This window comes from Diachasma alloeum, unplaced genomic scaffold, assembly GCF_001412515.2.
Source record: "Diachasma alloeum isolate Michigan unplaced genomic scaffold, Dall2.0 Dall_scaffold_78908, whole genome shotgun sequence".
In the NCBI taxonomy this organism is placed as follows: domain Eukaryota; kingdom Metazoa; phylum Arthropoda; class Insecta; order Hymenoptera; family Braconidae; genus Diachasma; species Diachasma alloeum.
The window spans coordinates 3,670,463-3,698,293 of NW_021683643.1; the positions used below are offsets into that span (position 1 = coordinate 3,670,463).

The 27,831-nt window shown below is 36.7% G+C and overlaps 1 protein-coding gene across 2 annotated transcripts in view; it reads right to left on the minus strand.

The window, feature by feature from the left end:
• The window catches only part of LOC107047916 (forkhead box protein P1), a 382,431-nt gene that overhangs the window by 259,859 nt on the left and 94,741 nt on the right, over nucleotides 1-27,831 (minus strand). For both annotated transcript variants that reach the window (XM_015270832.1, XM_015270831.1), the window contains one exon: nucleotides 19,511-19,564. The gene's annotated coding sequence lies outside the window, so the exon portion shown is untranslated. The remainder of the gene's footprint in view (nucleotides 1-19,510; nucleotides 19,565-27,831) is intronic.

Sequence of the window (27,831 nt, forward strand, 5' to 3'; positions counted from 1 at the left end):
AACCTAAAAAATTCAATTGAAGTTTTCATTCAATATTTATTTATCACGCATTTATCATAGTGAAAAGAATCTCCAAAGTTTCAAGCAAGACCATCTGAAGCACCTGGGATTCATTGAAAAGTCAAAAGACAAACTCTAACTGCCGTAAACAGGACGAGTTGAGCTATTTGTCGAGGTTTCTTTTGAAAGTTACTTCTCCCCTCGCCCACTCCAACCCCTTCCAACAACTTTCGAGAGAACGAGGTGGACGAAAAATACAAGTAAAGCGTTAAAGAGAGGAAAAACACGGGTATCAACAGTAGGATGTTTAAAAAAAATGTCACACCCTCCGGGGCTGAGGATGGAAGGGGTAAAAGGACTGCGTGATAACGACCCTATACGTATTACGGGGGCTGTGTGAGACTAGCGATGATTGCAACTGCAACTTGATACGAACCAGAACAGGTGCCACGGAAAATGGGGAAAACAGCTTGTCATATTTAATCGTTTACCCTCAATGTGACACACATCTGAGTACTTTTTGTTGTGTTAAAACAACTTTGATGGCGTTTCAACGTTGAAACATTATTTTTACAATGAAAATACCGAGAATTAATTTCATGGCTTTGTGTTTTGATATAAAAGCAAGTGTAATTAATAATATGCTTGGTACTGTGGTTGTTTTTTCGGAGAGAATTCTGTAGTGAGATATAACATTATTTTCTGGGAAAGGAATAAAATTATTTGAAAAATTATTTTGATGAACACGAGAGAACTCCATTTTCGAGGATCATGACCAATAATATGTTTTCGATTTAGTCAATGCAACATAGCGAAGAAAGGTGTCTATAGTTTCCGGTAAAAATCACTAAATTGCGGAACTCTGTCATACTGAAATCTAAATTGCAAAATTATCATTCATTTTTATAATTTTTTGCTAATAAGTCAGAACAAAGAGTTCTAATTTTCAGTAATTTTTACTTAAGGATGTATTACACCCTTTTCGCAAAATTGAGGTTTTTTCAATTTTTCTGGATAATTGTTGATCGGATTGACGTGAAAAAATATACTGTTTTTGCGTTTTATCATTACTTGATGACTCACGAAATTTCATGATCCTGCAATCATTTTCCTGCGTTTTTTCTAAAATTTTTCTGAAATTCACAAAACTTTAGAAAAAATGCAGGAAAATGATTGCACTACCATGAAACTTCGTGAGTCAGTCAATAATGATAAAACCTAAAAACGGTATATTATTTCGCGTCAAGCCGATCAATAATTTGCCAAAAAAATGAAAAAAACGTGAATTTTTGGCAAAAGGGTGTGGTGCATCCTTAAATCTAATATAATTTTACTATAACTGAGGCACGCATGGTGTCGCAATTCAGAACTTTTGCGTTTTCAAAAATAAACTTGGAATTTTTTTTAATCGAAAACATCTGGATTATCAATTCAAGCATATGTTGATTCTTTAACCCTAGACTGGTCACCATGCGAGGGAATTGCCGCAACACGTCGTTTTATTCACCTTCCCATCGACTGGTTGACCGGAAAAATTTGAGAAAAATTGAATTCGTCAATTGAAGTATCCGGAAAATTCTAGTATTTTTTTTTCAATATTGTATCCTTAATTCGGGGAGAAAAAAAATTATTTCCAACAGGTGAATAATTTTTTCCCGTGGTAAATGAAATTGCCTGTTGCGCGACGTTGCTAGGAACTCGCTAAACGCGCCCGGAAAGTGTAGAGTAGATTCGGCAACGCTGAAGCCTAAATAACACGGCGGCACTCTCCCGCGAAGGTGACTAAAGTCACATTTTCCCGTCAGGTGACTAGACTAGGGTTAATTGATCATTTTTTCGGTATGCAAAAATAAATCTGCTCATGTTTATAAATCGTTTCTTATTGAAAGAGTATCACCTGGCATCTCGACTCAATTGATGTTGAATAAATATTGTAAGGTATTTTGAATTCAAATTTGAGACGCTACTCTTTACGTATTTACGTTTCCGCAAGTTTGTCGGCCGGTTACAATGTGAATAATATTAGAGCCTGAGCAATGTAGCGAGAGTCAGTCATTCACTTGTATTTGAACGCAACACACCGTTCAACTCATTTTTGAATGAAGTGAAGTGAATAAATCTTATTCTTGTTCCGGACAATTGAATAAACTGAGTTAGTGTTTTATTATCACTTAGAACAATGAAAACTCTTTACAATATTAATATTAATGAGTAGTAATTAATTCTTCCGGAATGTCATCCATTGCGAATTATCTTAATTTAAGAACGAAAATTTTTTTTCTTCAAGAACCCAGCGGTTCTTGATTTGAGAATTTTTCTCACGGGAAATAAGTAGGTTTTCAGGATTGAATGCTAGGGATTTTTCTTCTGAAATTGAGTAACGGTTTGATGCCCCAAAGGCCAATAAACCGAGAATTCTTACTTCATTCTGTTCGAGCGCACTTTGCGGTCCTTGCAAGGAACATGAAATATTGTCAATACCATGACGATAAAAGTATTCACCGGCTCATGTGATTATGATATAATCACAATATAATATTCTCATATTCATTGGAAAAAATTTCAGTAGCGAAGTGGTAAAACGGTACAAGTCAATTTTGACTATTGACCAGTTTTCAATGAAAATCTCAGAATCTGAGGGAGATAGCAAAATTTTTGTTATAACCTTTTTTGTAGGATAGATTGAGAACTACAACAAATGTAATTATGAAAATTTCTCTATCTCCCTCAGATTCGGAAATATTCCTAAAAAACTCAACTGGGAGATGAGTCGACTTAAACCGCTTTACCACTTCGCTACTGATTTTTACATAGTGGCCCGGCCATATAATATATCATTATTTAATCAATACAATGCTGACTAGAACTATGAGTTATCCCAAACCAATAATTTTGTTCTGAACACTAGAAACGTTTCCTCTCGGTGAATATTTTCTTGGCTTTGTCTATTTGGAGTTGACTACCTAAACCCATTGAACGCCCAATGTCTACAATCGTCCAAGTGCGAGGCAAATGGGGGATTCCCCTGCGTATTAGCGCGCCACGAGAGAAACACGGCGATACAGGCACACTACTACAAAATGTAAGAAATCGCTTGGCCATACCCAGGAGCTCCATGCCATCCACATAAGCCATTTCATAAAATGTTTCACCAAGTAACGATGAATCATCAAGTTAGTGGCAAATCAATGAAAATTGAGATATCGACTCAATCTAAATAAGTGAGTTGAAAAGTGAATGTCAAAAAGTTCTTGTGGAGCTGAAGGAATCCGCAAAGAAAATAGTTTATCCAAATTTGCACACAAAGACGCTAATTTCTGAGAGAAGATAACAATCTCCCTAAAAAAAAGAGAATAAACAACTGTGATTTTTCGTATGTGATGTTACCAAGAGTATTGCTCATATTGCTTGCTACGTACTGATTTTAGTTAAGGATAATCGGGCGAGCTGGGAGGGTTGAAAAAGAAAGCAGCCATTTTTTTCTTTTTTTTACGTATTCTTTAAATGATGGAAAAGGCGTGTGCAAAGTTTTAGACTGCTGGGAAGCATGGTGAATTTATTATAAATTTTTGAAAGAGTGGTCATTTAACCCGTGATCTTATGGAAATCACCAAAAAAACTGCAAAACCCAAAGAAAAAATGCAGCCAAAGTCATGAAACTTTAGACACATTTAGAACATGTGATCAATGATTTTTTGAATAAAAAAGAATGGCGCCTAGGAGCATTGTTTATTAATAATAGCAAAAAAGTACTGAAAAAAGACATTTCTGCGCACTAACGAGCAGCAACGTCCCAAGTACCGATCGGGTGGGGGTCGCGCGGTCAATTTAAACTTCTCTTGAGAGAGAGCGATGAAGCGTTGTGATTGGAGCTCCCTCGAGCCAGTGGTACCAGCTCCTGATGAAAAAAAAAACTACCAACGATGTTGCCACTTTTTCGCATAGATTAATATTTTTCATTTATTAAAAAAAAACAATCTGAAAACCTTTCAATGCGTGGAATAGATACAAATAAATTTGATTAGCTCCAAAAATGCTTTTCAACCGGAGATATTCCCTAATATTGCCGGAATTTTGAATCGGAATGGGAAAAATTTCTTTGTTCAGCGATTGGTTTTCTGCAGAAAAACAATAGAAACCCCTCCGCCTCACCTCCTACATTTCTTCCTCGCCCGATTATCCTTAATGAATCTGATCCAGTGACAGCGCAGGGAGGTGGGTAGTTGTTTCATATATAGATACAGGGTAGAACTTGGCCAGTTTTGACTAATCCACTGCCGTGTAGCTCGATGAGCACCATAAGTTGCGTCAGTGTAGAATGTATTTTAAATTGTTGCCTCACTCGCGCAAGGTTCCGAGTTCAAATCCCGGTCGGGTAGAATGGTGAGATCTAACCATTTTAAAGTCTTGATCATCATCGCAATATACACAACCGAGTTGAAGTGATGTGAAATAACAATAAAAGCAAAATGTATTCTACAAAGATCGGACTTGAATTAAGATCGGAATGTCCGAAAATTTAAGATAGGAAATCCGTCCTTAAAATATTGAATATTACGTAACACCTAACCTAAACTATCATCACTGCAAAAAACAGATTATAGATATTTTATTTTATCGGCAGATCGTCTTCTTCTGTTTGTTATGATTATATTCTCAACTCCAAGAGAGAGAGAGAGGCAAGCACCATCGATTGGCAAATATTTTAATTGTTTTTTCATCACTTATGACGGAAAATAGGGTTCAACACTCGTGGGAAAGAGGTTCTTTGACCCTTGGGAGGGCCTTCGGCGGGCGCTACACGCCTCTCATGAATGAAAAAACACTTCTACGTAGTCGTATCGAAATATACTATTTCTGTACTGCTTCTCACGATTCCTCGTCTGGGAATTGGTATTACATACTTCCCAAACTCGAAAACTTGAAAATTCCTACAGAAAAATATTGTTCCTGGGCTGTTGCGATGGGGTTTTTTTACTCGTGTGGTTGGCCAGTCCTCGCCTACGGCTCGGAGGCCAACGCCACACGAGTAATTTCTCAGCGAGATGTCAATAAACATTTTCTGCCATTCTAATCATCCACCTTCCAAATGAATACACAATTGACAAAAAACAAGACAACAAAGTACATTGCCCTCCCTTCCCCCTTCGCCGCAAAAATAATTATAAAAATCCATTGCGCTAATCGTCCATTAATATTTTTAATATAATCCCCCTCCGTAAATCGATAAACCTACCCCTAAAAAACCCGAGAGAAGAATTTGGTAGACGGAGTTTATGTAATCTGGCTGATGGTTTCGGTACGTCTAGAGCTAACGGAGGAAAATTGCAACGACCACTCAGCTGTTAGTCCGCTGAACTGTAGTAAACAAACGAGACGCCACTGTAACCTCCATTCTCCATCTACCACTTGCCCCCCACCCTCGCCCACTCCACCTTTTTTAGGTAGAATGGGCATCTCTGATTGCTAATGAATCCTAACGCTATTATGCATGCAACAACGAAAATAAAAAACTTAGGTTTGGGAAAATGTTGGAAAAGCCCCTGACCCCGGGGATTCTGACCATTCTGACCATTGAGTGCGGCCATAGGGAGGGGGGAGGGTCACGTTACCCACTTCCCAAAAACCCCTTCGTTTTGTCTCGTCATTGTGACGAGACAGACGCGCGCGACTGCACCGAGAGTCCATGTGCGTGTGGGACATGCTTCCAGGGACAAAGAGTTGTGCAAACACTGAGTTTACTCCACATGGAGATGGAGGTGAGGGAGAGGGGGTGAGTGACATTATTGCACGGGGTGTATACAGAACGTCTGGGCAAGTTACCCCAACGGGGCACTTCGTTAGTGAGGTCCTTTTTGCTTGCTTGTTACCTTTCCAGATACTTCGATTAAAACACTAGGGTTTTTTTTAGTGTTGGAAGAGAAGAATTTGAAAGGTCACATATTAGTTTCGGATGTCAAAAATTGGAATTGATTGAAATTATTTTTGCTTCGGAATGGAAGATTTGTAATCACTCAAATTCAAGTTTCTAATTGTTTGTATTAGGGTATCTAAATGCGGTCCAAAAAGTCCGAATTTGCGATTTTTAGGTGGTGCACTGAGAGAAAAAATTATTTTTCGTGAGAAGACCCGGTAAACCGCGATTCTAACCTCGCTTCGCTCGGGTTGATCGCGGTTTACGGGCCTTCTGACGAAAAATTGCATTCATCACACGGTCCAAAAGTATTTTGCCTTCGGCTCGGCCTACAAAGCCACATTCGTCAGAAAATACTTTGTGGACCTTGTGATGAAAATAACTATTTGACAAAGATGATTTCCAGTGAAATCTGAAATTTCATGATTGTTTCCCCCTAAATCGCATTCAGTGTCACTATCTTGAAAACTCCAGAATATATTTACCGAAATTGTCCGGTTTTCTATTTATTTTTAGGGAAAAATGGAACTGAAATTCATAGTTCTCTTTGATTTTTCCACGAAATTCTAAATTTTTAATTACGAAATTCATTGAAATTTCAGTGGTAATTAAATTCGATAAAAATTTCCAAAAAGTGTACCGGAAATTTCATACAAAAATTTTTGGACAGTGGATATCGTCATGATCTTTTTATATCAAAATCTCTATCTGTATTAAACTTATGTACCAGTCTATTATGTTGAATACTTATTCATATTGATTCATGGTCCCGACGAACTTCTGACACTATCTGGGTTAAACTCTGCCTAAATCCTGAATAAACTCTGATTAAATTCCGGCTACACACTGATTAAACCTTGACTAAACCTTGATTAAACCCTGACTGAAAACCAATTCGAGTCTTAAGATGCTCTAAATTTAGAATTATTCTCCGAACGAAATAATACGCAACATTTTGAAAACGTTTCAATTGATGATAGTACCATGGCATGAAAAAATAGAAGAAGAGAATAGGGAAATAAGAACTTAAAAGAAGAAAACCCATTCAGAAGCAAATTACTAATTTATTACCACTATTACTACACTCATTTATTAAAAAAAGCAATTATCCACTTATTTCAATTGCATAAAGCAGAAAACGAAAAATGCATGATGATATTGTTTAATGGTCAACAAAAACTTCGTCAATCTGATCTGGAAACTGAATTTACTGTAGCGAAAAAAATTGAGTTATCGCGGTTTATCAGTTCCCAACTGGATTGATTCCGGTATACCTCCGGAGGATTTTTTTCTTTTCTTTTTGTTACAAAAAAAGGATCTTTTATTGATACACCGAAATGTTTTAAAAATGAAGTGCTACTTTTTTGTGCTGAAATGTTTGAACTTGTTTTTTATGGGTGGAAGAGACTGTTTGGAGTTTTTTTGCTGCTATTTGTCCGTGTGCGGGGTATCTATGCGGGTCTCGGTACGGGCCGGAATTGCGCCGAAGGGCTCTAGCTGCAGATGGCGCAGTGAGAGCCCAAGGGAGTGCATAATATTTGTTTGATAATCGATAGGATCACGTCATCGCGTGTTCACCACGATTCTGCTATCCATACATCGAATGTATATTCAAGAATGGGTGATATCGGTCAGTGGCTTCCCCAAATAATCCGAATTCCCCTGATTCCAACACTGGACGGATTTTTATTCCAAAACATTTTCGGTAAAAATAATGACGAATTGGTTTAGAATTCTGGATGCGACAATTTTCCTTGATGATTTCCTTTTTCAAATTCGATTTAGTGGAAAAATGATGATGAGATTTCGAGTTGGAGGTGGAATTGAAAGAAATCCATACGTTTTCAGTGGAAGGGGGACAGAAATTTCATGATTTACTTGAGTTTTCGATTGAACATGAATCAGAATCGAAATAACATGAATTTTCAGAAAATTTACAGGTTTTGACACCGAAAATTTACGCAAAAATTCTCAACCGTGTATAGTTAGAATGATTGTAAATCACTAATTCCACACGCAGAGAAAAATTCAATAAATATTGCCAGAACAAAAAGTAAAAATTACGTTTCGAAACGCAATCCGCGAGGGAAGTAAAATTCAATAAAAAGTGCGAGTCGATTTATATAAATTGATTCGGAGTCATCATAAGAGGAGTCGATCCTGCGTAATTCAAGACTGAAACGAGACCAAAAATTTCGGTGTTGACTGAGACCGAGACAATCCCTCCAAAGTATTGTCTCGTGATGCCTCGTGAAGTCTCTCGCGGCGTCACTATTCAAAATCAAATGAAATGGCCAAGACATCTCAATTCACTGCGTTCCATAACACAACCTTCTCCAAACTCAATTCCAATCTTTGCAATGATCGAACACGAAAAACGCAAGCCATGTCCAGCACTGTTTCGCGGAACAAGAAAAAAAATGTTTGAAAAAAATCTCTTGGACCCGCATTGAGATGCGCTCCATTTATCCAAGTTCAGAGTCCGTCCCTCATCCGGGGATGATTTTTTTCCCTCTTCCTCCTCCGTCCCACCCCGCTCACTTCCTACATGTCCTGCATTTTCTCGTCGTTTCACCGAAGGACAAGGGAGATTTGTTACTCCATAATTACACTGCAGCTAACAACCCTTTATGAATTTAATTGACATGAAATCAAAGGTTCGATTAATCATCAAATTGAAATACATCAAATACTAATATCCAGATTGGCACATTCTGCAATTCAATAGCTCTGTAATAGCGCCCAAAGACTCGAAGGAATGTAAAAAAAATCGTTGGAATTAATCAGAACATGGAAACGATATTTGACAAAGGGCGGTGGGTGAAGGGGAAAGGGTGGGAGCATGAAAGTGTCTGCCTGTAAATAATGAACCGAGTGAATATTCGTCGCACGGGCATCGAAAATCAAAGGTATTATGTGGCTGGCAATATTTAAATTTTGAAAGTAAAATATGACAAATTAATGAGCATTGGGCTTTGTGACTGAATTATCAAAATTTCTGGCACTTATTGATTCGCTTCAATCCAGCATATGGTATAGACTTAATTCAATTCATTATTCAAATTATGTTAATATGAGTAATTCAGTTGAATCGAAGAATAACTGAGATTTTTAATATTAAATGAAAATTGGAAATGGCATGCTATCCGAGTGATCTGGTTTAATCGAATGCAGGAGAAGGATGAGGGAGAGAAGGAGAAACGAATAATGCATCATGATCTCATTGTCCAATTATTTGTAAATAAAGTCACTCTCAATTCGATTCAGGGGTGAAGGGATCCATTCAAATGAAACGAGACAGTTTCATCAATTATAGAACATATTTAACCCTCTACAATGCTAGCCAAGAAGTAAGATTTCATGGCCAATTGTAATCATTTTCAGACCAGTGATAATGAATTCGATTTAGAGGGAGAGAATCGTGAAATTTTTCAAATCACTGAATATTTAATGAAATTCCAATTTTTTTAACAGTACTAGGACAAAAATTCACAAAACTTACACAAATTTTTAATCGGTTCAAAAATCAAGAATATAATTGTCTGAATCTTTCTGATAACGGCCTACTCTTACCAGTTGCAGCCCTCTCGGGAAAACCCCATCGAAAATCCCAGGCTTACAGCCAGCCGAAATTGCAGGGTCCTAAACTGTTAAAAATTTTCATCTGAATTCTCCGTGTCAAATTCCGGAAATTTTTATCGTGTTCAAGTTCCACTGAAATATCGCGAAATCGTGTCATTGAAAAATCAAATATTCCATTGATTTTTTGTTCAAATGATCTGGAAATCAATAAAATAATTGATTTTTCGGTTCAATTATTCTGTGAAAGTTCAGAAAAATCTGGAAAATTCAGGGAAAAATTGAAAATTCATGCTATTTTGTTTCTGAATATTCATATTTCACTGAAAATTCAATCAAGTTGTGAAATTTCCATTTTCGCGAAATTTCCTTGAAAAAATTTAAAAACCGAATCATCAGTTTGTAATTGGTGAAATGTGCCATATTTACTTATCAAGTACTACGAGGGTGAACGATGTGTTCGAACCGAAACCTTTAAATTTTCCCTTCTCAATCTTTCTATATCTGATCTTATTTTTTTTCGTAAAAAATTAAATAAAGTACGATTTCTTTAATAACCTGTTTTTTTCATATGGAATTTCAGCTTTTTCCTTTTTTTTCGAACGAATTCATTAATCAAGTTCATCAACTTAAATTGATAAATCGTTTCTCGTTTAATTCAGAGACTTTTTAATGATAAAATATAAAAAATAAAATGAAACAAGAATTATCTACGAAAAGTATCTGAAGTTCAAACATTAGTTTTTGTTATGAATTTAATGAATTCCAGACTCTCCCCCCCTGCCCATTTTCCTCATATTATTATTATTATTATTATTATTATTATTATTATTATTGCCTGTCTCGTAGGGACGACACCCTATGACAGGATCTGATCTTATTATCCTCATCTTAATTTACATATGTTAGTTTACTCTTGCAACTGGTATACTGCAAATACTGTAAATGTACGGGTTTTACTGTGTGTTCTTTTGACCCTATAGTTGGCCTCTAGGCTGTTGAGTCTGTATAAATAAATAAAGAATTGAATGAATAAATGAATAAATAAATGAATATTATTTCCTGACGTCCAATTACCATCAACATTGAATCACATGTCCACAGCTCCTGATGAAGATAATTTGATACTGTACAAAAGAAGTGTATTCTAGGCTGAAGGCCCTCGGGCAATGACCAATTGTAAGTAAGAATGTATGTTTCTTTCAATAAATAACATTAATAGGTAAGTTACATATTATTTTTTATCAGCGTTTCTGGGCCTTATATTTTTACACTTTCATTGCTTGACATCCACTTCTTTTACTTTTATATTCTGTCCCTAATATTGTGACTCTCTTCGGATATTTCCTTGCAACAACATTTTGTGTGAAACAAGGAGGAGCTGTAATCAGACATTGGACTATTCCAATTTTGAATATTATTATATTCACGTAATATTCATGTCGTCTAAAAAAATGAATTTTATCATTCATCCCCTCCCAAGAAAATCAATAGACCCAAAAATATTAATCAGATGTACGCCGGCTCCCAATAACCCGTCGAGGAACAAACAATGCATCATGCCGATGACAAACAAACAGCCCCCACACCCGTACCCATCACTTGCCGAAAAAATAATCCCCCGGCGATTCAGTACTCATAAAGAACATCCAAACTTACATGTGACAAATTCACCACATTTTCTTTATCCACCAGTTGTCTCTCCAACCACCTTTTCCACATCCCACCTCTTCCTTCTGACACCGTTGGTCGCCCGAGGGGCCCAACGCCGGCTATTATTATTTTCATTCCTTCCCATTCGCTCGTAACCACCAGACGTATCTGTCCCCCGTCTGTTCGTCCCCGCAGCCTAAAACTCTTTTCGGATATTTTTACAAACCACCCCCTCACCCCCAACCGAGTGTACAGAGACCCTCGCCATGCCTCTTTTTGAGCCCACGTACGAGTCCCTCTTAGTTTGTACACGACACGTGGGCTAACACCCACCGACATCCAGCATTCCTTTGTCTTTCAACGATGAAAAGTAACGTTAAAAAAAATAGAAAGAAATAACAAAAAGAATCGAGAAACGCATTGAAAAAGAAGACGAAAGCAGTGGAAAAAAAAGAAATGCTTTTAAAAAAAAAGATGCGACAGATTTGATTATTTCCTGCGGCACGGAATATCGCGCGCGACACAGAGAAAGAGGAAATACCGGAGGGGTGTGTGTGAAAAGTATCCGATCGTTGCCGAAAGTCGAGACGAAAAGGACGGAAAGGGGTTGGGGATTGAGAGGCACCGTGTAACAATCCCATGGGCGCATCAAGAGTGAATACATCGGGAGGTATTCGTAGACGTAGCCCAAATAATGCTATCAATATTAGAGAGAAAAGAAAAGAGTCGAGCTTTCTGGTGATAATAGAAATCGATTTGTCAGGATGGGGCTTTTACGTTTCGACGCGTGGCTTCTTCGTGGTGGAAGCGGGGGAGGGGAGGGGTTCAGGGCCAACGGCTAACAGATAGCGTCCAAGTGGAAACGGAAGCCGATTTTCGCGAATAAGCCCTCGGGTTTGATAGAAATCTTGTAAAATGGCCTTCGTGAAGACAAATATTATGGGGATCAGTTGGACACTGTTGCGATTTATTTTCGGGGATTTGAGGAGACAGCAGATGAGAATTGTATATGGTGTGGAGGTCGTCGGGTTCGCGGGGGTCGGTTAATTTATTTATTTTGGGGTTTTCAGGTTATTTCGGTTTTGGGGGAATTATTAAAGGAAATTATTGGGGAAGGGAGGGGTTTATGTGGTTTTTTTTTGGCGCAATGAGTCGGTGGTTGAAAATTAGTCGACCGGGGGAGGACGGTTGGGAATTCCCAGAGGCAGCCTTGTCTCAAGATGGTTAAAATCGAATATTGCGCGTTGATTGGGGGTTCAAGGGAGGAGGGATTCGTTATCGTTGAATATTTTTTAAAATTCCACTCAAAAATGTACTTCTCACTAGGGATGGCCAATAATATTGGATTTTGACAATATTAAGAAGGATTATCTCTTTATATTGTTCAAAGTTGAACTATATTTAACAAATTTAAAACATTATAAAATTTAACAACTAAATTTTCCGATTGATGTTCAATAAAATATTTGATAATATTGAAATGTAATTTTTAGTTAACAAGCTAATTCTAGATTTAGGTACTTGATTTTCGATTATCCAAATAATCGTCAATCTTTCTACCTAAATTATTGGTTAATAGAATATTTCAAAATTTCAGTGTACAAATTGATGGTTAATTCAATATTTAAAATTTTAAGATTTATGTTAAAAATTGACAACTTCACAATTTAACGGTAATTATGATTGATGAATATGCCTATTAGTGCTTCTCACCAGTACTAATTGGTACTTGGGCGAAGTTCACTTGTGAAAAGATCGAAAAATACTTGTCCCAAGTACTTTTTGTTTCCTTCAGTGAAGTACCACCTCTACCGATCAAGGAGAAACAGTACTGGAAGGGAGTATTTTCACTACTTTCTGCTAGTACTTTTAGTACTTATCGCAAGTACCAAAGGTACTGAAAGGTAATTTTTGAGTTTCTCTCAAGTACTTTTATTACTTAATTTCGGTACTTTCAATTGAGAAAAGCGATTTCGGTAATTCATTGAGAAAAGCGATTATTGTCGTCGGATAAAATGAGCTTTCTTGCGCATTTTTGTGAATAGAAGTATTCAGGAGCAGATATTTTGTGGAAAAAAATCAGTAGATTGTGATTCTTATGAGTGCTTTCCAAATCGAATTGATTTCCAATTTTAAGAATCATAATTCACGTTCTTGAAATTCTAATTCACATTATTCTGACCGTAATTAACGATCTCAAAAGCGGAATTTACTCGTTTGAGAAAATCGTAAATTACGTTTTCGAAAACGTGAATGACCTTTTCAAAGCCGTATTTTACCTTGAGATTTTTCTGTGTATTCACTTGTGCTTCAAGATTTGGATCTTCATTTGTAATCTTGAATGAATTCCTGAAAAAAATTATGAGTAATGGATTTGAGTACTAGATTGCTACTTATATTAAGTTCTGTTGGTACTTTTGAAAAGAACCAGCCAGGTACTCAGTACAAGTATTTTTTCTACTTGTCGTGAGTAACAAAAGTAGTTGTGACAAGTACCGAGGTACTTGTCACGAGTACCCAGGTACTTGACGTATGATACTTGCATCCAGTTCTTTTGTGGTAGAAGTACTTTTCCTGATGACCAGAAGTGATTTTTTCACACACCTGCACGGAAAGTTCGTACTTTGCTCTCTGATGAGCGGGAGGAAAGTGAGTACTTCCCGACCTCGGGTGAAAAGTACTCACTTTCCTCCCGCTCATCAGACAGCAAAATAGCAAAATAATAAACTTTTCTTTGCAGGCATGTTAAAAAATAGCATGTGCACCTTGGGCAGGAAAACATGAGTTTCCGCCCTTGATGCACAACATACTATTTTGTTGAGTGCCGGGACAGGACCGATGAGAAATCAGTAGCAACGTGATCAAACGGTTCAAGTCAATTTAGTCTGTAGTTGAGTTTTCCAGAAATATTTCCGAATTTAAGGGAGATAGCGAAATTTTCATAATAACCTTTTTTGTAGAGCGAAATAAGTGCTACTGAAAACGTAATAAGAAAAATTTTGCTATCTCCCTTAGATTTCGAGATATTTACTGAAAACTGTTCAATAGCCAAAATCGACTTAAACCGTTTCACTATTTCGCTACTGAAATGAGTCGATATTAGATATGTGGAATGACTGTCATTTTCCCTCTCGGTCGAGTCGGACGTAGATGAGCAGTTTCTGCCGTTTTCTGACCCTGACCGAACGTGAATGGACGCGCGAGCGAGTGGAGCGTAAAATGTTCAAGTTAGTGAGGTTCTTTTCGAGAGAAACGAAACATCAAACATAGCGTACGTTGGATAGTGACAGATATCGCCCTTATTATTTTTATCGTCAGTATATTAAAAAAATTAACGGCAAAACTCAGTGATCAAATTTTCAGTGAAATTTTCCTGATTTCTACTGATTTTTACGAAATAATTAATTTGGTAAATTCGTTTGATAAAAATGTCCAATAAATGTACCGGTTATTTCAGCAAACAAATTTCAACAGTGTACCACGATCCTTCCATTATTAATAGAGTAAATACAGTTATGAAATATTCTCTCGGCAAATCAGACTGGCAAAACCACAAAAGTAATCATAGAAATTTCATTTGAATAATCCTCTCGTCCCCCGCCAAACACAACAAATGTTTTTGCCCTCTCTTTATGCCTTCGCAAAAAGAAGTTTTTGCGGGGGTAAACAGGCGCATCACCGGATATAATTTTCTGTAACAACAATGGATGTTGGACAAAAGGGAAACCCAGGGGTCTACCGGACAATGCGAAAAAGCGGCCCATAAATTGATTTGCTAAAGCGTTCCTGAGTACAAAAAAAAATGAAAAAATTCTCTCTGCCGACCTCGGCAGAGAGTGGCCCGGGGGCTTTTGTGCTTATGTGCAAAAATTACGTCTAGTCGCCGAGAAGGTGATTATATTTATGTCACATAATTACACCACAAGCCCAGAGAATACAAAACCCTCGCAGTGTTGTAAGAGAGCATCGAACTAAGTGGAGCAAAAAAAGACGATGAAAAAAAAAATTTTTGCAATGAGAAAAAGTTTTCGGCCGTGGTCAAAACCTTTTTTTACACCAAGCAGTGAAAAAAAAATCTCTTTCTCTGCGGGGGTAACAACAGAAAGGGCTGATGTATGTATAGGCGCCTGGCCCGCTCTCTACTCTTTCGCAACCCCAGGGGTTGCAGAATCCACGGGCCACTGGGGGAGAGGGAGAGGGACAGGGAAATGGCTAATGAATAGAAATAATTTCTCGCAAAATTGTGCTTTTCGGTAGTTTTCAATTAACCAACCTAGCGCCTGGCTTTGTGAATGGGGCTTTAAGTTTTTATATCTGCACCACGTTCTATGGATTGCAATTATAATTCCGCCGGCTAGCTGAAATGTTATAGGTTTTGAGAGGTAAAAAAAGAAGGAGGAAGAGAATGCAGATGCGGGGGTATAGATTTCCGATGAGTGCTTGAATTTTTTGGATTTTCAATTGAAGAAACTGTATCGGATTCAATATACTGAAATGTGGGAAAGGAATGTCTATTGAACAGATTTATTAATTTTTATGAAACAGAAGAAATATTTTTTTGAGTGAATATGTGGACGTCCGCATGAAAAGGGACCACTTTGTCGATTCTAGTTTTCAAGATATTCACGTTTCTGTCTCAGCAACTCCCATTTACACCCACGTTAAATTGTTTTTTTTTTCAACTTTTCTGGCGACGTCATTTTTTACCCTATGAGGATCATTTTTGGATCAAAATGTGCAGAATGTTATCAATATTATCAGAGTATGCATAACTCCCTATTGACAAAGTGGTCCGTTTTCATGCGGTCGTCTATATGTGGTGAAGTGAGAACTTTCGATTCACCATTCATGGACTCCCTATAACTTGAATGGAATATGATTTTTTATGTCATACTGCGCTTACGGCAAACTTACGGCCATTATGACAAAAAATATTGCTCATCGGACGGCCGAAAAAACTTTTCTAGCTCATATGATTGCAACCCTCGCCTTGGGCTCAAGCTGCAAACTCATATTCGCCAGAAAATTTTTCAATCAATTTTCTATATACTTGAATTGATAATGAAAGTGTTCGCCATGCAATCGAAACACGAATTCCTCAGTGGGAGATGATGAGTGATCAAATCCGGAAAGTGTGAATTCTCACAATCCATTAAATTCTAGATATAACGAGAACTATGCTAACACTTTGCAAGATTTATGCTAACACTTGAAAATTTTCTTGGGACAAGAGAATCTCGTCCTGATGAAAGACTTCTTTCTCTCAGTAGGAGCACACAATTATTTACCAGGAGGTTTTACGATTCTAGAAATTGACAAGGGAATATTTTCTTGCATCGAAGAAATCATCATTGTTAAAGGTAATTTTTTTTCTTAGTGTGTAGGGATTTCCCTGAAGAATCATGCCAATGAATGTAAATAATTACACAATGTCTAGAAATTTTTCTGTAATAGTGATAGATGCTGCTTGCAAGATACTATACAGAAAACCGTGATTTTACTTACACACACATGTCATTCTTTCACAGAACAAATCCTAAGATACACTGTTAGAAATTTTTTGAAATTTTATGGAAGATATTCTCACGAGAGTGACATTGAATCCAATTTAGGAAAAATATGGTTATGAAATTTCAAGTTTTAAGTAGAATTCATCGAAATTCATGAGTTCTCAGTGGGACTGAGATAGAAATTTCACAACTTGGTTGAATTTTCAGTGGAACATGAATATTCAGAAAGAAAATGTCATGAATTTTCAATTTTTCCCTGAATTGTCCTGATTTTTCTGAATTTTCACAGAATAATTAAACTGAGAATATTTGATTTTTCAATGACAAGATTCACCGAAATGTCAGTGGAACTGGAACACGATAAAAATTCCGGAATTTGGCACAGAAAATATTCGGACGGAAATTTTTAACAGTGTATCCTCCACCTGAAGTAAATTTTTCATTGCAACCAAATTTGAAACATTTTTTACTGAACGACTTTTTGCTCTACAATCATCAGTCGGACAGTGAAGTTTACCGAAATATCCTGGATAATTCTTCCTCAACTTTTCTCTCCGTCTACCGAGAAATGTTTCAAGACCTGATCTCATCCAGGAGAGAACTTTTTCTCATTTAAAAAACAAATAATTAAACAGTCTCAATCTTTTATTCTCCCTCCCCCCGCTCTCGCAATAAATTTACATCTTCTTGTTTCTCCATTTCACCCCCAATGCATTCCCTCAACACGTCATAAAATATTACCGCGAAAAAAAAGATGAAAAAGCGTATAAAAATGAAACGAAAGAACCTAACAATTAACATGATACGGTTAATAACGGTGGCAATATCACGTGCGTTCATCCGGAATCGTGCCCTCCTCCGGTTCTCTCTGTGGTTTGTATGTAGGGGTAGATTGCGATGGAGGAAATAGAGAGTGGCCAATAGTTTCGTGGCAGTGTGAGAACCGCGTGCGCTCATCTTCCCTCTCTCTTCCTCCTCTTTTCATATTCCCAGTGGCTCACCCCCTTCCTTCCTCCCTCCTCCCTCACCCTGTAACTCCGAATAATATCGTGGTAATACCAGGCGTTCGGCTGGTCTGGAAACTAGTTTATAGCCAATTGTTATTAAGGCTGGTGTGCTAAGTCTTTGGGTGAACCCCAAACCATCCGCCATTTAAATGAAAGTCAAGGGGAAAACAAAATAAAAATATTGCCACTGGTGTATTGGTGAGAATGGGAAAGATTAAATCGAGGGAAAAACATTGCTCCACGCATCCTCGTACTCTTTATTCGTATTGCTCTCTTCCTTTTTTTAGCTTCGCCAACAGTTGTTTTCTACCGTTTTCCGCTTGGTTACAATTTCTGTAACATTTTAATTAGTGGAATACTAATGTCAACGTTGTGAATGTCCTCGGTACCACAAACTGGGAGTAGCCGAGGAGTCTAATGAGGTTTTGAGGAGTAAAACGAGTGGTGCATTTATTTTGAGGTAATTTCTACAGCTCATTATGGAGAGTGGATTTTACGGGGATTTGGGGGAGTTTAGTGGAGCCATTTGAAGGAATTTTTTGTCATAATTTTGTAGGTGATTTATTGAGGGAATTTTCAGGTTGGGTATTCATGGGGTACCAACGACTGTCTGATTTTTTGTGGGTTTTTGGGATTGTTAATGACTGAATAGCTTGAGAAAATCCGATCATCAATAATGCTTTAATATGTTATGATGGTTTATGGTCAGTATCTTAACAAAATTTTAATTCTGATTCCTATCAATCCTTCTGACAGAAAAAAATGCCAGTTTCGAGAAAAAAAATTTCTAAATTCTGTATACCCAGAAACGAAAATTCGTATTTTGATGTTTCAAAATGAAAGTCTTAAATTGAGACTTTCGAAACGATCAAATAGAGATTGTCGAGTCTCAAATTGAGACTTTCAAATGTCTCAAGTTAAGACTTTTGAAAGTCTTAATTCAAGACTAAAATGTGAACCCCAAAAAGCCAAAATAATAAAATTAATTTGACTAAGTCACATTCTTTTAGTTTGACCAATTCTATCATGAGATCAGAGGTTGTGTTGTTACCTTCAGACATAAAAAATATGAATATTTTCTCTGCCGCAATATCGGCAGTGAATGTTTTTTACAGAATCGTAATTTTCTGAAAACTAGAAACAAAGGGTTGACAAATAAACGAATATTTCTTGATTCAGTTGAAAAGTGGGTGAATATAACAATAATTCAGCATTGATTCTACAGAATTTCCTCAAAATAATCCGAAAATATGCCAATGCTTGTCATTCAACGAATCATTTATGCTAAGGAACGGATGAATTTCAAAAGACGAGTTTCTGAAATTCATCCATTTCTTTCTCAATTCTCGAAACTTTTCTTTCTTTGTCACGTAAATAATGATAACATGCAAAGTCAAAAGCAAAGCGACCATTTTTTCGCACAGTTTGTGAATTTTGTTAGTCTTGAAATAAATTCTCGTCATATACAAGTTAAATTCAATTGGGTATTCTATATGGATATGACTTACAGATCAACAATCCCAAAATCCCAAAAGTTTTACCGAATTTCCCTCGCTTCCACCCATAACATAACAGAACAAGACAGAACATTTCAACTACCCGAATTGGATACGTTCCTCCTTGAGAGTAATGCAGAACGTTCTCCCGACGACTCGTACAACCGAAATATCCGTCGCGACGTAACGATATCCCTCACCCAAGGATACGAACTTTGGCTTTATGAGTAGTAGAATAAAGGGTTGGGGGGGGGGGAGGGGGAGCGAAAATTTGTGTATGAAGGGGCTCTGGTATGCATCGATTTTTGAGTTCTTCTCGATGGGCGGGTGGGTAAAGTGCTTTGAACTCACGTCAATGAGCCATGTCGGCGTCTCTCAGCGGCCGAAGAACAATGCACCACTGACCTGCAACAGATAAATCAATTCCACATTAAAAAAATCAATCTCTTAATTTTTATAAATTAATTAGGGTATATCCAAGACGATACCACCCAAAAATTAATCCCTGTGGATTTCCGGAAGAAAAATCTAAATGACTTAATTTATTGCATTCTCATAAATTATTGAGGCAACTGTTTGAATGAAATGAGAAATTATTTGTTAATTAATTGTTTGAATGCCATATGGAATGATTTCGCGTAATTTCCATTTTTTAGAGTTAAATATCGTATCGAAACTACGTACTATAAAATTATACCGAAAATTCACCGTATTCCGAATTACTCAATCTACCACGGATTCGTTTTCTAAAAAATTGTAGTGTGATTGGGCGAACCGAGGAGGTAGAAAATTCTCAGTGAAATCTAAATTTTCATGAATTACACTCCTGTAACCTAATCCAAATCACTGTTGTTCTCCTAGGAATTACTAAGAAATCGTTGACAAAATTTTGATTTTTTTCTAACAGTGCATTTATTAGGATTTTCTGAAACTTCTTGATGAATATCTTGGCAAATTTTTGTTGAAAAATCTGTCAAGATGATTTTACTGTCTCGAACAGATTAAGAGAGGATTCAAAAAGGAATCCTTTCTCAAAATTTTTGTATTGAAATTCTAAAGAAAGTAGCGAAATGAAAGGGATCATCATCTAGAGTTTCCCACGCTGTTAAAAATTTTTGTCTGAATTTTCCGTACTAAATCCTGAAAATTTTTATCGTGTTTAATTTACACAAGTAATACCACGAGAGCTTCAAAATTATCGAGCAATTCCGGATAGGTTCATTGCAAACCAACGAAGAAGTCAAGTTTTTCAGGTTAAAAAATGACTTTTCCTGAAAAACTTGACGACTTCGTTTGTGTGCAGGGAACCTTGAGGGAATTACTTGATTAATTTTGAAGCTCGAGTAGTTTTCGGGAGGGAATTTTCCCATCCAAATGTCGGCCAAAACAACTGCACTATGCGACAAAAACCATCTGACAGTTCCAACCAGGGGTTCACTCGACCACGGAATCTTTTGTTTTCCACAAATATAGTCAACATGAAAAATTAGCAGTTGAATTATCAAAAATTATCAGCTCAATAGTGTGTTGACTATATGAAATAACAGTCGAATAGTGCAATTCTATTGGCTGACATTTGGATGCGGAAAATTCCCACTGAAATTTCAGGAAATATTGCCATTGAAAAATCAAATATTCCATTGATTTTCTGTTCGAATGATCTGAAAATCAACAAAATACTTAATGTTTCAGTTAAATTATTTCGCAAAAATTCAGAAAAATCAGGAAAATTGAGGGAAAAATTGAAAATTCAATGAAGTTATGAAATTCCACAGCCATTTTTCCCCTAAATCCGATTCAATGTCACTCTCATGAGAATTACTATCATATTTTCCATGAAATTGAAAAAAAATTCCTAACAGTACAGCTGAAGTTCCTCAATCTGAACATCTCGAAGCAAAATTCGAGAGGAATAAAAAAAAATCTCCGATAAATCGCCTGAAAAAAAATGTAAGTAATATTCCCCAGATTGAATTCCCCCCCAAAGATGAATAAATCCGTTAATTAACGAAACTCCAGAAGTACCACGAATGAGGGGGAGTCCCCGGAATAAAGGCAGGAGAATGACGACAACTACGTAACGAAAACGAAACCGAACAGTAATACGTCCAGAACGGAAACGCTCATGCTGTGGAACAACGTCGCGCACTGCCGCGTATAATATACGTGTATAAAGGGTCGGTGTCTGGCCAGACGGGCAGAAATGAAGCAGCAAGGGTTTTGTTTGTCCGGCTGTCCACCCCTTTCCTTCCCCCATTCCAATGGGCCTCCCCCACCCCCTCACCCCTGCCTCTCTCTCCTCTTTTCGAGTACCCAGTGTATAAACCTCCGTTTCCTCTCTCTCTCATAACACTCTCATCCCTCCCCTTGCGCCTCTCCCTTGCTCTCGCTCTCTCTCTCTTGCTCTCTTGCTCGCTCTTTTTCCTTCTTCGTCCAACCACCCTCGCACGTAACAATGCACGCGTGTATACAATGTTTACCCACATCCTCGCATATATCTTCACCAAGCTCTATTATTGATTACTTCGAACGAATTTCGTAGCACTCAGCAAAAGTTCTTGCTCAAGCTTTTTTTGTAATGAGTTGAAGACAATTTATTGAGATTAATGGGAATTAATAACTTTTTGGATAGTTTAGTCTGGTGGGGACGGAGAAGTTGAGCCACACTATCCAAATTCCCGAAAAGGGGCGGTTGATTGAAAAATGTTTTTTCCGTACTGACCTTCACTTCTCCCTGTCCGGGGATTGATATTGACCCTTCCCCGAACTGGTAAAAGTGAAAGTCACTACGGAAAAATATCGTTCGCGCCCAGTGCCACTGGCGTTTTCGACGAGTGTGATTGACACGCCTCGCCTTCGGCTCGGCGCGAAATATACTACAGTACACTATTGAAAATTTTGGTCTAAATTTTCCGTGTCAAATTCCGGAAATTTTTATCGCGTTCATGGCCCACTGTAATTTCAGAAAATCGTGTCATTGAAGAATCAAATATTCCATTGATTTTCTGTTCAAATGATCTGGAAATCTATAAAATACTTAATTTTTCAGTTCAATTGTTCTGTGAAAATTCAGAAAAGTCAGAAAAATTCTGACTTAAAATTCTGACTAAAAACACATGAATTTCCGTACATTCTACTTCAAGTTTCAAATTTCATAACCATTTTTTCCCTAAATCCGATTCAATATCGCTCTCATGAGATTTACTATTCCATGAAATTTCAAAAAATTTCTAACAGTGTAGTGAATGGTCAGAGGTGAAGAGTTGATTCAACCACTGGAAAAACTACTGCGTGTGACAGAGGTATTATGAAAACGTAGTCACCACAGAATAAATTTACTCAAATTTTTCGGATCTCTGTGAATTTTAATAAAAGTATTGAATTGGAATTTACAGTGTTCTTTGATTTTTCCATAGAATTTTTAATCTTCAATGACGAAATTCCTTGAAATTCAAGGGGAACTATAATGAAATTAAAATTGTCGAAAAATGTAATCTAAATTTCAGCCGAAAATTTTTAACAGTGCAAAAACAAGATTTCCTAAAAATAAGGGAAAAACTGCTTTAATTAAAGGGGTCTCCTCAGTAATTTTCGCCACAAAACGACAATGTGCTAGCGAATTGAATATGTAATATAATAATCAAAAATGGTAAAAGGAAAATTGTAAAAAAAACTCTGAGTAATTTTATCGTTTCATTCGTTTTCAATTAATCATTCGAATTTCTGTTTATACATGGGCCTTAAGAACGAAATTTTGTCCCTTACCCCTCACCCTGTTGACAATGTGCTAGCCAACAAAGGAAGCTATATTTATTTATATTAAACTCTCCAAAATAAGGGAATGAAGTCTCATCGAGTTTTGCCAGTAATTTGTTGAATAAATTAACGATAAAAATAATTGGCGTGATGTCTGTCAGTATCCAACGCACGCCATGTTTGATGTTTCGTCTCTCTCGAAAATAACGTCACTAACTTAACCATTTTACGCTCCACTCACCTGCGCGCCTATCCCCGTTTTGCCCTACTGAGGAGACCCCTTAAGTACAATTTTATCAGCTTTAAGTCGGGGAAGGTGGAGCAAAGTGGAATACTTGCCAGAGACTCAAAATGTCAATGTCTCTATTTATAAATAAAGATGCTCCAAAGATTGCCCCATCCTCCCCTAAGAGTGACTGGGAATTAATTTTTGTTCAGACTTTTAGGGAAAATTTTCTTGAAGAAAATGAAAAATTCAAGGCTTTTCGGGGTCGTCTACTTGCTAGATTTCAGTACGAAATAATGTTGAAATCCAGATATTGTTACTGGAAACTAGAAACTTTTTTTTTCTGAGGAAGCGAAGCAAGGCTACATACAAAAACCAATGTCTGAATTTCACACACCTTTTGTAAACATTTTTCAGACACTAAAAAACGTCTAAATAAAATGAAAATGTATCTGTATTTCAGACGAACAAGTGCCCAAACATCTTAATTGATGTTTGAAATTCAGACAAATTTTCATTTTATTCAGATGTTCTTCACGGAGGGAAATATTATAAATATATAAAAATTACGTATGGTGTTGTAGGAAATTTTACGGAACTGTCGCGGAATTTTTCCACAGAATTCGGTAATTTTTATCTGAATCTCCTGTGAAAAATGACAATACCGTCACTTAAATTTTCTGAGTTGATTCCGTAATCGGTAAGCGAATTGTGAGTTCCGTAATTTTTACTGAAAATTTCTCTCCGTGTTTAGTGTCTGAAAAATGTCTACAAAACGTGTGTGAAATTCAGACATTCGTTTTTCTTCATAAGAAACAATCGGCACAACTTGTAAATTGCAATAACATCATGTCTCACTCTTCCAAAACTAATGCGCGCCTTGGAACTAGTTTACTAGTTGTTGAACATTAGGTGGTTTCTCATAAGAGTAGTTAAAGAGCCTTTACCCACAAGGAGAGACTGCGGATAGTAATTGTATACGCAGAAGGAGAATGGCAAGGTAAACAAAACTATGTAAGATTGCCCCATTAATATACATATCTCTTGGTTCAGTTGGGAGAAGGCAAGACTACCCCCGCACTGCCCCCTTCCACTCTTCAAGTGGGTAAAGCAAGTGTGCCTGTTACTTGCCTCAACCCCCCACCTCTTCTTAGCCACTCGGGGTTGAGAGTAGTGTGGGTAGTCTTGGCCTCAGACTTTAGGCTCGGTTCAACAGAGAGCAAGGAGGGTACACAATGGATATTGAAGCTATAATTTACGGCTGATTGTTACCGGCGCAATCTATGGATTCCTTACGCCACCGCACACAAACCGAACCTGGCAAGCCCCAACAATTTTAACTACAATTATGAATTTTTATAAAGTTTATCGCTTTGTTGATCATATTATTTCTGTCATAATCTATTCTATAATAAAAAGGAGATGGGCAAAATGTGTAGTGCACACGGAGAGAAATGTTCAGTAAAAATTACGGAACTCATAATTCACTCGTCGTTTACGGAATCGACTTAGAAAATTTAAGTGACGGTATCGTAATTTTTTACAGGAGATTCAGATAAAAATTACGGAACGCTCCGGAAAAATTCTGTGACAGTTCCGTAAAATTTCCTTCAACCAGATTTCGCTCCGGAATTACGGAAAAGATACGTAATTTTTATTGAATATTTCTCTCCGTGCATTCATTTTTTTAAATTTTTTCACTTTGTCTATATTTCGATAATAAAAAGGAGACCAATAAGAATATTTTTGCTTCCGAATGGAAGTTTTGTAATCGCTTAAATTTAAATTTCCAATTTTTTGTGTTGGGGTATCTAAATATGGTCTAAAAAGTCCGAAGATGCGATTTTTAGTTGGTGTTTGTATGTATGTATGGATGTATAAACCTGAATCAAGAATCAAATATACTTGAGTCAAGTATACATTACTTAAATCAAGTTTGTATACTTGATTCAAGTATACTTTACTCGAATTAAGTTTGTATACTCGATTCAAGTATACTTTACTCAAATCAAGTTTGTATACTTGATTCAAGTATGCTTTACTCGAATTAAGTTTGTATACTGATTCAAGTATACTTTACTCAAATCAAGTTTGTACACTCGATTCAAGTATACTTTACTCGAATTAAGTTTATATACTGATTCAAGTATACTTTACTCAAATCAAGTTTGTATACTTGATTCAAGTATGCTTTACTCGAATTAAGTTTGTATACTGATTCAAGTATACTTTACTCAAATCAAGTTTGTACACTCGATTCAAGTATACTTTACTCGAATTAAGTTTATATACTGATTCAAGTATACTTTACTCAAATCAAGTTTGTATACTTGATTCAAGTATGCTTTACTCGAATTAAGTTTGTATACTGATTCAAGTATACTTTACTCAAATCAAGTTTGTATACTTGATTCAAATATACTTTACTCGAATTAAGTTTGTATACTTGATTCAAGTATATTTTATACTCGAATAGGGCATGGGTATTTCAATTCGAGGATGATTATTTCGTATCAGCCTGGATTGTACTAACTACCAAGCGCACTCGAGTGTAATATAAGGGTCAGACACTAAGGGTGAGAATATAAGGGTCAAAAAGTGAAGGTTAAAAAATAATGGTCTGAGTATTAGAATCCAAAACTAAAGACCTAAATGTAAAGGCGAAGGAATGAGGGTCAGAATATTGGGATCAAAAAATTAGGGGCAGAATATAAAATTTAAAAAGTAGGTGTCAGGCAATGAGGATCATATAAGGGCTATAAGCGATGATCAAACATAATGTATGACTTATTTTCAGACCTTCATTGCCTGATACCCACTTTTTTTACTTTTATATTCTAACCCTCATTTTTCAACCTCCACTTTTTGACCTTAATATTCTGACATTTAGTGCCTAACCCTTATATAAGACTAAAGAGGGCTTGCTATAACCTGGCTTGATACGAAAAAACCATCCTCGAATTGCAATACTCATCCCCCACTCGAATATAAAATATAATTGAATCAAGAATATATTATTTTCCATTCGGGTTTATGCATATGAGAAGATCCACGCAAAATCAGCAGGACAAGAAGTGAATCCGGCTTTTCGACTCAATGTTTTTCTGAAAAAATGGCGATTAGACAAAAATTTTGAGAAAATAAAAATTGAAAAATATAGGTAATTAAGAAAGTTGTTTTTTTTAAATTGCTAATTTTTGTTAGAAAAAAATTGTTTTCCAAATTGGCCCTGCGGGGTTTCAAGCTATCGCATCCTCTTTTGGCACACTCAAATAACATGAAAACCCTTCATACATGACATAAATCTCTGAATTAAAAATAAAAATATTAACTGCCCACACATATATCTTGCAAAACGTCTAATTAGATTTGAATCGTTGAATTCACTTGACTGTGTCCATGAATAATCGGGTGGTTTTCATATTAACCTGCGAGCGTTTGCTGACACGTGAGTCACGAGCATGCGGCTTATAAATTAATTAGAAGGGTTAAATTGGTGAGACAAGTGAGGCAAGACTGTACGGATAACAGCAGGAGTGTTTGGGGAAGGGGCGGGGGTTTTTGAAGGTACCAGGATAAGTTCGGTGCACCCTCTCTGGTACACCAGAAGGTATGGAATATATCGGAAGAGGAGAGAGGAAACTTGGGAAGAGAATGGAGTAGTAGTAGAGACGTCGATGTTTGACCCGCCTTACAAGGGAAACCCCCGAAAGATCCCAATCGTGAGACAAACCGGGTCCTGCAGGTCCGCCTGCCACTTAAACCGTAGGATGATAACGTATTAATCCAACCGCACGACACGAATTTCAACCTATGGAAAGCCAAAGGGGAGGGCGATGGAATAAATCCTTCAATATTCGGATATTTAATGGAATCAGACTAACAAACAATAATGTGGGAGATGATTTTGAGGGAGAATTCTTCCCATCCAAATTTCAGTCAATATAATTCCACTATTCGACTGTTGCTTTTTAAAGTCAACACGGTATTCAACTGATAATTTTTGATAATTCAACTGATAATTTTTCATGTTGACAGATATATATGAAAAACAAAAAAATTCCTGGTTGAGCGAGCCCCTCATTGGTACTGACAGACGGGTTTTGTCTCACAGTGCATAGCAATTCTCTTGGCCGACATTTGGACGGAAAAATTCTCTTCCGATTACCCCTCGAGTTTCAAAATTAATCAGGTATTTCCCGCAAGGCCCCCTGCATATAAACGAACTCGACAAGTTTTTCAGGTTGAAAAATCACGAGTGCCAAGCACGAGTTCGTTTGTTTGCAAGGAACCTATCGGGAAATTCCCTGATAATTTTGAAGCTCTTGTGGTATTACTGCTGAAAATTTCGTCCAAAATTGCAGAGATTTATGACAGCTGAATTGGTAACTTTTCCGCAATTGTTATCACATTTTCGTTCTACTGAAATTTTAAGGAATTTCGTAATTGAAAATGGAAAATCTCATGGAAAAATAACTAAAAATAGGAATGTTCAGTTCAATTATTCCATGAAAATAAAAAAAATTGAGGAAAATTCCGGTAAATATATTTTTGAATTTTCAATTAATTGACCGTTGAATATTCATATTTTCATTAAAAAATCAAATACGTGAAGCTATTCTTGCGTTAATGCTGCTGATAAATCGGGAATTTCATTGAATTTTCTCTCTTCCCTAAAAATTACTAGTCG